The sequence below is a fragment of the Vicia villosa genome, linkage group LG4 (genome assembly GCF_029867415.1).
Source record: "Vicia villosa cultivar HV-30 ecotype Madison, WI linkage group LG4, Vvil1.0, whole genome shotgun sequence".
NCBI lineage: Eukaryota > Viridiplantae > Streptophyta > Magnoliopsida > Fabales > Fabaceae > Vicia > Vicia villosa.
The window spans coordinates 24,468,996-24,483,253 of record NC_081183.1 but is presented as its reverse complement, the minus strand read 5'-3'; the positions used below and the strand labels follow the sequence as shown (position 1 = coordinate 24,483,253).

The following is a 14,258-nucleotide window of genomic DNA, read 5'->3' as shown; positions in this document are numbered from 1 at the left end:
TTGACATTTAATAAAGATTAACAAAAATAATCTGATAAATAAAATAAAAATAAATTTATTTAATTTTATTAGAGAAGATTTGAATGAGATGATAAGAGATCTCTTATAACTTAACTCAATCCTGAGTTTAAATTCAGTCCACTACATATAACAATAACAATGTTAAATTTTTTGAGAGATTAGTCTTTGTAGATTAGTTCGAAAAATTCTTAAAATTTTTAATAAAATAAATAACTATAAACTAGTCTAAAAATTGAGTTTTGGTGAAAGTTTGAGACTCGAGATTTATAATTTTTGTATTGAATTAATTCCTAAATTATTTTTCTCTAACTTTAAATATGCTCTTATAATTGAACGGTAAAATTGATTTCTCTTAAATTAGTTCGTCTTAAGATCAGATAACGAGTTTTAAAAAATATATATAATATAAACTAATTTTTCATTAATTAAAAAAAGGAGGACAAAAAACAAAACAAAAATATTTGTTTAGATTAAAATTATATATTTTTTTATAAAAGCTAAAACAAAAAAGTTATATTTGCATAATCAATTAAAAATTTAAACCAATTAAATTTATGTAAAATTGTGTGGATATAGTTGTTCTTGGTGCCTTGCTTGAACATAGCACAATCTACTCTCTTGCTTGTCCTTTCTTTTTTGTTTTGGTTAAAACAAGAAAAAATGAAATTTCTCCAAATCTCTAGTTAAGGTTAGGAATATTGCTGCCATATCACAATCCTAAGATAAAATATTTATTCAAATGTAGTATAAAGTCGACATCATTTAAAGATTCTATCTTTCAAAACAAAGGAATCATATACCAGACATATAATGTGTTAGATGTTTTCATGTGATAGGATTAAATAGTGTTTAAATTTTAACCTAACTTTAAGTTGATCTAAGTTTGGTTAATTGAAATGTCCTAAAGTACTAGTACTATTCTCAACGCTCATCAAGGTAAGAAAGTCAGAAGGTACAAGTAGGGTTTCATTGATACTCCTATAACTATTTACATGCTTCTACTTGTATTCCTATATATGTGAGACCATTAATGTGTATGAATCAAATAGATTATCAACTATAAAGTATTTGAAATAATAAAACAATTCATATCAATATCTTTATTGTAATTCATGGACTATTTTAGACTTTTCTTCTCAAATATGATACAAATAACACAATGAAATATGATACAACGACTATTCGAATCTGCCAAGAAAATAATTTCTTCAAAGAGATTTCTTGAAAGCGACTGTTTTTTGAAGAAAATTTTTTCAAAACGACTTTTCTTCGAAGAGTAATTTCTCAAGATAACAGAAAAATTTGGAAAACTCGACGAGCATGAAAAAGAGAGAAGAGAGAAACTTGAAAGTTTGTTGCCTATAGTTGAGCAATCCTTGATATTTTTTGTGAAAAATCTAGTATCAGACCATCAATATGTTGGACTTGAGACTTCACCCACAAGAGGAGGGTGAATTGTGTGGTTCAGAAAAAACTGATTTTGAAAAACTTTAGAAAATTAAATCAGAGTTTAAAAACATTTTAGATAAATAACAGCAAAAAAATAATTTGCAGAAAATAAATAGGGGAAAAGTAAAGAGTTAAGGGAAAAGAAAAACACTAAAAATTATAGAGGTTCAGTCAAAAACAAAAGGATCTACTCCTCTCCCCAAAAACTAGTCTTGAGAGTTTTCAATAAACTTGAGAGGTTTTATTATGATTTACTCATAAACCCCCTAATACAAGGAAAAATGGTTGCCTCCAACCAAACAATACAAGACTTTGGTATATAGTAGTTTGAGCCTTCTCTTACAAACGACATATCGAAGCGGTTAGTCTCTTTTTCACATGGTAGATTGAAGCGCTTAGTCTTTTCTCCACAAGCTTCTTAAACCATGTAAACTTTTATCACGGGCCGAGCTCACGAACCTTAAACATTGGTTTTAAACGAGTTAACCAATGACCTCTGTGATTTTAATACTGGGCTAATTGCGAACCTTTTCCAAAATTTTACCATGGGCTAAGCTTCAACTTAATATTGGTTTTATACTGTGCTAGCTAAGAACCTATGAAATTTTAATATGGGATAATCTCGAACCTAAAATAGGGTTTGATCACATCATCCCCAAACAAAAGCTTTTAACGAGTTTAGTATTTAATCCAAATAAAATTCCTTAAATAGATTATATTCAACCAAGGTATAAAAACAAACCTTTTGTGAATTTTACCATTTTACCCTTCCAAAATTACAGCTTACTCTCACTCACAAAAATAATTTCTCACAAAAGTACACCGGCTATAATTTTAGTGAAAGAAAGTAAACAAAACGTTTAGAAATAGAGAGAAGGGGAGAGAGAGTGTGAGATATGTCAAAGCACGATGCTAGATGAAATGAGGGAAGATACTTTTATTTATAGGCTAGAGATTGGCTCAAAAAGGAATTTCCAATTAATGTATTTTATGACAATTTAATCGATTGGTACTTATTTACAATCAATTAGAAGTTTGAAATATAATCGATTGTAAGTTTAAAAAGGGAAGGAAAAGATATCTATATGTTGCACATCATTAAGGCGTTGTCTTAGTTCCTTATGACTCAATTTTGAACTAAGCTAATCAATTAGACAAAAGTGTTAATCGATTAGATAAGTCGAAAAATTTCCTATAGCTATTTTAACAATTCCAAATTCATCTGACACAAATTCAAGATGTTTTTAAGATATTTTCTTTGGTAAAAACAACTTGAAAATATATTTGTGTGTGTGTGTGTGTTTTAGCCATGCACTTTTACGATAAAGCTTCTTTTCATTACAATTATTTCACTCACTACTAAATTAGGAAATTCCTAAGCACTTCAAGACTTTGCTTGATGCTATCTCTTTTGTAAACACTAGTCGGAGTAGCTTAGATGAGGCTTTAGTTGAATTCCATTTGATTTCCATCATCGAATAGTTAAGCCATTAAACCTTAATGCTCTTAAGTTTGCATCTTTATCATCTTAATCGTTTATGCTTGACTTGTCAATAGACGTTAATTATCATTATCAAAAGTTGATGTCCTTGTTAAAAGCATATCACTTTCCAAACAAAATTCTCCCACTTTTTGATGATGACAACATATCTATAAAGGGATATGGTAAAAGAAAACAACACATATATGTTTGGAGTGATTAAACTCCCCCTGAGAGTATAGTTCTCCTCCTTTCTCAAAATTAAAAAGGCGGGAAAAGATGCATTGGGAAAAATAAATATGAAAATAAGGGAAATTTAGACATTTAGAAAAGGAGAAAACAAACACTCATATAATTACTAATAAATTCAAATTTCAAAAGGGAAATTTGTAGAATTTGAAAGTACAAGAAGGGAAAATTAATGGAAGAGATTGCAAAAGGAGGCATACGACACAACTGTTCACATAAGTGAGTTCATTTATCGCCATAAGTATCATCATCTTTTTGAGATTATTTTCTTCATCTCCTTTACGTATCTTGTTATGCTTTGGCAAGTTTTCCAAACTTGTTTTATATTTGTCTTTTGTTTTTTCTGTTTCTTCATTTATCCAATCGTCTCTGAGCTCTTCATGTTTTATGTTGACCTTCATGTCTCTAAGGTTGGTATAATTAATTATGTTGTTGGGTAAGATTGATTTTTCTCTTAGAGTATAAATATTAAAGTTGCTTAGGATTTTTGTGATCATTGCTCCATATGGTAAGTTTGCTTATGGTTTTTCTCTTGAGTGGGACATGTGGTTAAATATCCCATCTACCCAGTTTATTGGTATGTTTTGTGTGAGAATCCAAAGAGGAACACTGTCTTCATTGATAACATAATCATTATTGATGTTTCTTGGGAGCAATATTCTTGTTATGATATAGTGAAGGATTCAAACTTTTGGTTTTAAGAGAGTTATTCTAAAAGGAAGTTTTCTTTTCTCCATGGCGTTGGTCACAAGAGAGTTAATGGCTAATTCTGTTTGAAGTTTTTGAGTCCTAAAGGTTTCTTAGATTTGTAGGATGTTCCTAGGAAGGGTATTTCAAATATTCTTCCAAAGAGATCTCTATGAATTACTATATTTACATTATTTAGTGATGATGTCAAGATTTTTCCAATAATATTCAGGTTTGTGTAAAATTCTTGTACCAGATCTAGAAAGATTCTATCGGGTATTCTTGTGAAGAATGCTCTTAAGGAGGGTTGACAAAATTTGAGAGTATGGTTTATATCCTCTCATGAACGCTTCATTCATAAACTATGGTTCTATGATCTTTTTCTCTAAGATCATCTTTTTGTCTTCTTCCTTTTTGTTCATTATCGAGGCTATGATGACATCTCTTCTTTGTGGTGGTATTTTGGGTCTTTGGCTTGAGGAAGACATGCTGAAACTCATGACAAAAGAACTCATACAAGAGAAAGATGTAAGAGAGAAATAAAGATATGCAAAAAGTAGTAAGGGGAGCATACTTATTTATAGCGTGCCATATGAGGATTTGATAGTGTATTCCTGGCTAGCATTCAATGTAGATTGTGCTGATCGAAAATCAACTCAAAATATTTCCCATTTGAGTCTCCTAACCCATTGGCTAAGGGATCTAATCACTTAGATTTTCAAATTTCTTAGGATTTGGTGAAATATTCATAATTGTTGGGATTGTATTTGCGTGAGGCATAAGTTGAGCGTGGTTTTTATATGAAAATCTTTGTTTCAAGCTTTTCTAATCGGTTGTCATTACGTTCCAACCGATTTGGCTTACACAGCTTTGCCTCCTTGGTGTATATTGTGCCTTATGTTAGATTTTTTGACTTTTAAGCACCCCCATTTGTCTTTTTTGCACCCCTTCGCTAGAAAATACTAAAATACCCATCTTATGAGCTAGAAAATTACTTATTCGGATGAGCAAAAAATTAAATTCATTATTTTAAGGGGCTAATTGAAATTTCCTGATTATTTCAACCTTAAAATAATGTATACCTATTATATTAAGAAGGATTGATAAATATTTCCCAAAAAGGGGATAAATACCAAATGGTGTATCCTTATATATACATTGTTGGATGTGAGAGTTGGTAATAGCCACAAAATGAATAAGTTCATTACACACATATCCATTCAAATGATAATCACAGATTATAACTTTTAAGATATTCTTAAATAATTTGCTTTGATCACAATGGTTGATATTTTCCATCATCGTTCATCCTCAGATTAGAGACTTTGATAAAAATTGTATATTATGAAAGTATATTGTTGATTTGCACAACTTTATTAACAATCATCAAAACTCCAAGCTACATAGCATACCTGCAAAACACTAAGGTTTCACCTTTGGTGCCCAAATTTTCCTTGCCCTAAGTGCATTAGATACAAAAGATCTAAGATTATTACCTTTAAATATTTTCAACTTATCAAAACAAAAGGGTTTTAAGTGACCTATCCCTTTACAGTGTGTGCACTTATATACCAGACGCCTTTTTCCCTTATGATCTATGTCTTTTTTAGACTTTCTTTCCATCTTAAAAACCTAGACCATTTTTATTTATGGAGGATTTTTTACTACATAAAATTAGGCCAAACTTTTTTTCCTTGGGTAAACTTTCTTAGGGTTTCACGTAGATCAATGACTTATTTTATAAGGGAGTCACACCACATACATTCTTATTTTGAATTTCTAAACTTAGTTATTTCTATTTTGAAAGAATTATTGATTTCCTTATGATATCTTAGGGATTACTTAAGACTTAGGGTTCCTTCTCTCGATTTAGCATTTTTTTCTCTAATTGATCACTCATTTTAAATAGTTGTGTAAGATGGTTTGATACCTGGAATAATATCTCCATTGTAACATGCCTTTAAGCAGGTTTAATCTTCTTCGTTGAAAGAAGATTTTTTTTCATATTTCTCCCTGAAGACATCTCTTGTAACACTCCAAAAATAATTAAAAATAGGGTTAAGTATGTTTTTGGTCCCTGTAAAATTACCATATTTTTTTGTCCCTATTAAAAAATGACATGTTTTGGTCCCTACAAAATTATTATGCACGTAATTTTAGTTCCTGTTGTTAAACCGATGTGTATTTTTGAATGATTATTTAACAGACATTGTTTAAAATGTTATAAAAAGTTCCTCGAAAAAAAAAGGAACTCAAAATTTTATTTCTAAGTCAAAATTTGCATTAATTATACCACTATGTTTTAAAATTTAAAAATTCATATTTAATTCTTCTCATTTTAAAAAATTCTATAATTTGATAAAGAAACATTTTATAGTATTCTAAATACGTAGGGAAAATATTATTCAAAAATTTAAAAGTTTTAGGGTAATTAAACAATTTTCAAAATTTTAGAAAATAAAAAGGACTAAAACTGAATGCATAAAGATTTTGTAGGGAATAAAATATGTCTTTTCTTATAAGGACTAAATAAGAAATTTGAGATATTTATAGGGATCAAAAATATATTTATCCCTTAAATTTTTTATTTATAATATTAATTCAATATTATCGTATTTTGACGATGATTATTATTATTATTATTAATAGGAATTGTTATTATTATTATTATTATTATTGATTTGTATTATCATGTTATTATTTAAAAAAAGATATTAATATTGAAGGTTTAAATAGTATATTGGTCCATGTAAGTTAGCGTGTTTTTGTTTTTAGTCTCTAATATGAATTATTTTTGAAAATAGTCCCTGAATGTTAAAGTTTTTTGGTTTTAGTCCTTAAAATCAAAATGCGCAGGAAAATTTGCAGGTTTCCTTTGAATTTTCCTACTGATTTAAAATTTGTGGGTTTGCTACGGATTTAAACTTGAAGGACTAAAACCAAAACAATTTTAATTTTCAGGGACTATTTTCACCAAAAATCCAGATTAGGAACTAATAACAAAAACATGCAAACTTACAGGGACCAACATACTATTTAAGCCAATATTGAATTACGAGTATGAAAAATATTAAAATCGATAAATAATGGGAAGAATTATGTTTATTTAAGAAATTATGGGCTAGTGGAAAAATAATTGAAAAGTAAGGGAGTTAATTGGAATAGAAATAAGTTAGGATTAATTTATAAAAGAGGGAAAGTGAGAAAGGGAGAATAAAATTAGAACACATATTTTCTTTGAGATAGAGGAGAAAAGGAGGCTAACCCTAGCAATAAGAAGTGCCAAGAGGAAGCTCTTCCATCACCAATAAACCAATAATTTCTAATAATTTTTGTGTAATTGAGGTAAGGGGAGATTGTTATATGTTTAGTATTTTGACATCGGGATAGTGGGGTTTTACTTAACCATAATGAGGTTTTATTGATCAACGAATCTAAGGTGTTAGGTAAAACTTCTATGGTTGTGTGAATTGTGTATGTTATCGTGGTTTCTGTTATGCCATGATTGTATCAATGTTTTAAAAATAAGATTGAACCGCCCGGTTGAACCGGTTCAACCTTGAACCTTTGTCTAATCCGATTCGATTTGGACCAATAAACGGTTAGGTCTATAAAATTGGGATAAAATTGCTTCAAGTGCAAAAAACTAAAATAACCATAAAATCAGGACCAGTTTTAGCGAACCAGACAGTTCAATAAATCAAAGATAATTTTTTTTATGTTTTACTTCATTTTATTTCTTTGTTAAAATCTAAAAAATTAATTATAGCAAACATTTAAAATTGTATAGATGGAAAGTAAAGAATAAAATTGAATTCATGTCAAATTGTTATGTTGTAATGATGTTGAGATATGAGTATGAATTAGCGTTGCATTTTGTATTGTATCGCTAACATTTTGTTGTTACCAATTGATATATTCATGAGATTGATGGATGTTGATAAGGTTAATTGGTGGATTAGATGTCTGTCCAATAGTATCAGATATTTAACTGTGAAAAAAACATGCTTCAAATGATTTGGAATAGGTTTAGGTTGAAGAAGATGAGTTTAGGAGTGAAATTCTCGTGAAAAGTAAAAAATCTATTTTTTGGACCTGGGCTAGACACGGTCTGGCTGTGTCATTGATGGGTTTTAAAATGGGGATGGCACCTACGCCTAACACGGCCAGTGTCAGGCGACACGGGAAGCCTGAGTGGGCCTTAAGTTTATGGCCTATGGAGAGTTTTCTTGTATCGTTTGCAATGTGTCCTGGTCGCCTAAGTCATCCTTTAATAATAAGTAATGTAGTTTATGCATTTTGATCATATTATGATCAAGCAGTGAATACGCCATCGTGAATGTGCTAATTTTCTTAAGTGAAATCTATGAACATGCTTAGGACTAGTGAATTGTGTCTTAATTCATGTTTGTGTGTTGGTTAACATGTTCTTAGGCATGTTATAAATGATAAATCTTGTTGTTTGTTGGTTGTGTTGGTGATTTGATGCAAAAATGAGAAGCTGGAAGTCTGAAATTTTCCCAAAAAAGTAAGTGTGACCTGCTACTGAAGCTAACACGGACCATGTCAGTTGACAGTATCTGCCTGTGTCTTACTCGGATTACCTTAGCGCCTCACATTTGAAGAAAATAAAAAACAACGTATATAGAGTTTCGTAAGTCGGAATGAGACGCTGAATAAGAACCTGAATAGGTAATGACCAGATCTGCAAACTTCTTAACTGTATTTTCCTTTTCATGGTCAAGCTTATCATCAAATCTAACATGAATTGATTCCTCAATTATTCGCGTTTCAGTGTTGTATTAGCCTTTTGAGCATTCTGAATATCCTAAAATTAAACACTTTTGTGCCTTAGAATCAAAGTTGTTCAGATTGCCTTTAGTGTTAAAAAAAAGACAATCACATCCAAAAGGATGAAAATATGAAAAGTTGGGGTTTTTGTTCTTCCACAATTTATAAGGAGTCTTACCCTAAATAGGTCTTATAGAGATCCTGTTCTAGATATAGAGCGGTATGTTTACTACCTTAGTCCAAAAGTGCTTAGCCATGTTAGTCTCATTGATCATGGGAAATATCATTCTCATCAAAGAGTTTTTCAAAGTGCTTATTTTCAAACTCACCACCATGACCACTTCTGACTTTAACAACCTTAACATCCTTCTCGTTTTTCACTTATGAGTAGAAGGTAGAGAATACATAATATGACTTATCCTTGTGTCTTAAGAACTTAACCCATGTCCATCGGTTGTGGTCATCAACAATGACTAAACCATACTTATTGCCACTGATAGAAGAAGTTTTCACTGGTCCAAAGAGGTCAATTTGCTAGAGTTCCAAATGTCTAGAGGTAGTGTCATACCCCAAAACTTGCCCATCATATTTTGACTCACATGACTTTCAACTGCTCAAGACTATGCAAGAATTGGGCACAAGAATTGGGCACACTTACCTGTTCCCTAAGCAATCAACCCACAACTAGGATTTGTCTTCTCTCCAAGTAAAATCAAGTTCTGATACCTCAAGTGGACTTCATGGCATCCCATATGTCTCAAAGAGTCCCCATAAAATATCTTCAAGCCTTGATTCTCAAGATTGCTCAGTCAAAAGCTCAGATGATCAACAGTCGACTAGTTTGACCTAAAAGTCAACTGTGGTCAACATATAATCAAAACTCCTGATTTTTGGTCAACATCAACATTTTGAAGTAACATTCATCATTTGATCAAGGCTTGATCATGATTCATCAAGGAAGGTTCAGAAATCAACAAAACTCAAAGTTTCTAAATTAGGGTTTTTGAACTAAAAGTCAACTAAACTTTGACCAGCCATAACTTTCACATGGTTCATCAGAAATTTCCAAACCAAAGCTCATTTAGAAGGGAATTGAATTCTCTACAACTTTTTCTCTCTAAAGTCAAGGCAAAAAATGCTTCATTTGAGATATATGAGCCAAAACATTACAGGTCCTTCTAGAAGTTCACAAAAAGCCGTTTTTTGTCAGGACCCATATCATCAAGATAAAATCTCCAAATGCAAAAAAGTTTCCAAAGTGGCTTGTAGAGGACATCCTGGGCTTTCCAAAAAGTTCTAGAACATCTCCATATGACAAATATTGAGAGAGTTATGGCTTTCACAAGTTGGTCAATTTTGAGGAAATGCACCTAATGCCAAAGTGGTGAATCTTAAGTCTTTGACTAAATGGACTCAAATCTTTGATTCCAAACTTGATCCATGGACCACCCACGACCCATAGGCCTTTATGTTCATTTTTATTATTCTTATTTATTTTTATTTTGAATTTAGTTACTTAAGTTCAATTTAAATTAAATAAAGTAGTGAAAATAATCAAAGATTTGAATGGGATTATATTTGTACCAAATATTGAGAAATATATGTGGATCAAATCAAAGAAAACGTGAAGAAAAACATGAAGATAAAATCAAAGAAAAAATAGAATGATTTTGTGCAAATTTTGAATCAAATCTTTTCCAATCAAAGCTTGATTTTTTTTCTCCAATCTTCTAAGCTAATTCCAGCCTCTATATAACCTTAACTCCTTCAGCATTAGGACGGACGAAAATCAGAGCTCCATAACCCTTATTCATACTTCAAAAATTCAATAAGTTAGAAAAAATTTGAATCTCAATTGCCAGCCGTTCTCAAGTGTCATACCCTAATTTTTGACCCCCCTGAGATGTCACATCCTAGGCGTCAAATTCAAAAATGTTTCTTGATCGGTTTGGAAGCCGTGATCAAGATTTCATTCATTCACTCATTCTTTGAAAGAAAATTTCGGGTTCATGGAAGTTTTCATTTAAAGGCACCATTACCATTGGTTTGATTTAAGAGACTTGTTTAGGATTTATTCCATGGTTTTTGGGCACGTGGATTGCTCATGGTGAAGAAATTGATTCATATGGATTAATTGATCATTCATGGAAATTTAATCAAAAGTTGCAAGAAATATCTTTTAATCCATTTTGTTGAAGGAATTATTTCAAGTATTGTCTAAAACCATGAATTTAAGAATTTCGAGGTCAATATCTTTTCAAGTTCATTGGTGCAAAGACATTCTTCAAATCACTTCAAGGAATTTCCATTCAAGAATTATCATGGATCATTTGGATTTGCAAAATTCAAAATTCATTCAAAGAACATCCAATATTCATGTTTTATACAACTTCATTCAAAGATTTTAAAGGAAATTCAAACATCCACAAATGAAGATCATTCTTTACAAAGTTCTAAATTCCAAAGTGGACTTCATTCAAAATTCAAGATTACATTCAAAGTTTTATTCATACAAAGTCCAAGTTCATATAAATTCAAAAGTTGGAATTATAAGAACAAAAGAAAAAATAAAGCTTCAAGACTTTCTTGAATTCTTCAATCTTCAAGCTTCCATTCTTCAAGTCCAAGTTTCTTCAATCCTTTCTTCAAAGGCTCATGTCACATGAAAAAGAAACAAAAAAAGGTGGAATTAGCAAAAGTTCAACAAGAATAATTCAAGAGGGGCCCAAAAGCCCAAATCAAGTCAAAAAGTCAAAAAGTCAAAGAAAGTCAAAGGGATATATATTATGTCATAAGTGCTATACTTAGAGACTACCAATTTCATGACATAAAGACAAGACTATGTCGTGGAACTTTCACTTGCAAGACATGTGCATAATATTCTATCCCATGTGCATTTTCTTGTGGAGCTTTGCCATTAAGCAAACTTAGCATGTAAGAAATTTTGCAATGATCATTTTGGGAAAGAATATTCTTTGTCATGATGACAACTTAACAACTAAGTGAGCTTAATGACTAAGCTTGGGTGCAAAAATGACCAAAATTATCCCTCACTTTTTCCTCTATAAATAGAGGAGAGACACACAAATTAAAAAAAAAGAAGAAAAGTGGGGAGAACACAGCAAGAATTCTGTAACTTCTACTAAGTTACATTTTTCAGAAAAAAATACAAAAGTTAGAGGGAGAAGAGAAGTCTTCATACCTCTATTGTTTGCTGGCAGCTCTTCAAAGATGGCTCTCATCTTCGAGCCTCCATAGATGAGCCGTCAACACCCTGCAGCTGATTCAAACACCGATGCTGCAATCATTCAGTTCTCACTTGCAAAAGCACAACTCGCCGCAGGTAAGTCTCTCTTCCTTCACTCTCAATATTTACACTAACCATTGTTACATCTGTAGCAATTCAAAGATTCAGTGGCAAACAACTCACGGTTCAGAATCGTAACACAACAAACAACGATTCAGAAAATTCAGCAAAAACAACATGCCACGGTTTTGAACAACACCGACAAAACAAAATTCAGCAAACAACAACAATTTACGATACATAGTTGTACAACACAGCAGCAATAATCCAGAAAACAAAAGTAGCAATCAACACGTACCTCGATAGAATCCGGCGAACACCTCCTTGCCGTAAGTAAGTCACTTCCACTTTCACGCTCAATATTGCTGTTAGTTATTGTCGTGTATATTCTGAAAATCAAAAGTAGAGAAAGCATGACTTACTGTTGCTACTGAATTGTACCATGAAAAATAAAATTGAGAAAAAAAGCACACCTGGATTTTCACTTCTGTTTGTGAAATCGGGTTACAAGTTAATGTTGTTCTTGATTGGTTGAGTTTCAAACAAAGCTCCTCCCATGGCCGCGGTAGAAGAAAACCGTTAGGGAGGGAGTTGTTGTTTGTTTACAAAGCACCGAGTGAAAAATTGTTGTTGACATTTGCGAGAGAAGTGATGATAAAGATGAAAAATCACCATGGTTGAAACTCAGTAAGTTCTGTTGTTGTTCACCGTGAGAAGAGAGAAACCGAGAGAGATTCGTGTTGTTGTTGTTGTTCCGAGAGAATAAGGCAATTTTTTGGTTGTTGTTGTTTCTCTGATGTTTTCTCAGAACTATCGTGAAAGAGAGAAAGGGAAAAGAGGCGCTGCCTCTAGGTTTTGTTTTAGGGTTTTTTTAAGAAACCAACCCTTGTGTTAAGAGCAGAGGCGGATCCGGGTCTCTTTGACCCGACCCGGTCCGGTCCAGATTGTTTTTTTTATTTTAATTCAGCATATTGGGCTGCACACCTCCCTTTCAGATTTTGAACCTCCTCAGGCCCAATTATTAAATTTTTCTAAGTATTTCTTTTAGAAACTATTTTTCATAAAAAGTATTTAGTATTTTATTTTAAATATAGGATTTAGTTTTATTTTCTAATCCTTATTAAAATACCAAAAAATATATTAGATACATATTTTTATTTATGTTTTCTAATTATTTTCTTCTTTCATAAAAACTACAAAAATATATTTTCTTAGATTAATTTTGTTTAAGTTTGATGTTTTCATATTATTTTGTGTAGTTAATCATTTAAATTTCTATTTGATTACTGTTGCACATTATTATTATTTTCTCACTTTTACCCGAGACTCCGAGATTATTTCTCCGTTGTCTTGTGGATTTGTCTGTTTGTTTGGTCTTCCATTTGCTGTAAAAGTTCTTAAACAATTACTGGAAGATCATGAAATGCTGTAAGCTGCGAGCTTATCCGATGTTTCTTTTCTGCTGGTGTGAATGCTTAACATCTGTTGAGATCCTAATTTATTCCGAGCATATCACTTGAGAATCCAGGTAACACCTCAAACTCAGAAATCCAATTTCTCATTCTTCGAGGTAAGCCTAAAACTCCATAACTGTATAAAGGAATTACTTGCCTGTTTTCAATCAACTGTTTTCACAACATTAATCAATATCATTTCAAATTGCAAATCATTTTCAACTGTTTTCATAAACAGTAAATAATCTCTGGGCCTTTAATAGAGTGTAAGTCCCAAACACCTTCTCTTCTTAGCTTGTTTTCAAAACTGTATTTTCAAAATCTCCTTTCTGTTTTCAAAACATTCTTCTGGTATTTGAAGGGCATTATTCCCGGTGAAACTCTTCAGATACCTATGTGACCTTTGTCCATCTTCACTTCTTCTGTTTTCAAAAACCATTAACTGTTTATCATATATATATTCAACTGTTATCAACAAAACAACAAAAATTACTGTTGAGGCTCTGTACATACTTCTTCAAAGGCCTCCACTCCATCCAGGTTAGGCTTTACAAGCTTTCAATTTACAGTCTTTATTTAAATTACTGTCAAATATAAACTATGCATATATTAGTTTAGAACTACGATTGAGTATAAACCCTAGGACAGTTAAACTATATATATATTATAGGAATATGACCTAGGATTGAGAATGTCTTCCCGGTGAAGGCTCTTTCCTAATTAGAGATCTGTAGTTCAAACCCCCAAGATGAATTATTCCCGGTGAAACATCTTGGTAAAAACCTTAGAATCCAAATAATAGGACATATCCACCCAAAGA

General features: G+C 31.5%; 1 long non-coding RNA gene across 1 annotated transcript; it reads right to left on the bottom strand.

The window, feature by feature from the left end:
• Nucleotides 1-11,457: 11,457 nt before the first annotated feature.
• On the bottom strand, nt 11,458-12,805 carry LOC131598973 (uncharacterized). Its single transcript, XR_009282472.1, has 3 exons — nt 12,458-12,805; nt 12,283-12,373; nt 11,458-12,070 (listed from the first exon to the last, which is right to left on the bottom strand). It is a non-coding gene; the product is annotated as an uncharacterized LOC131598973 (long non-coding RNA).
• Nucleotides 12,806-14,258: the final 1,453 nt, after the last annotated feature.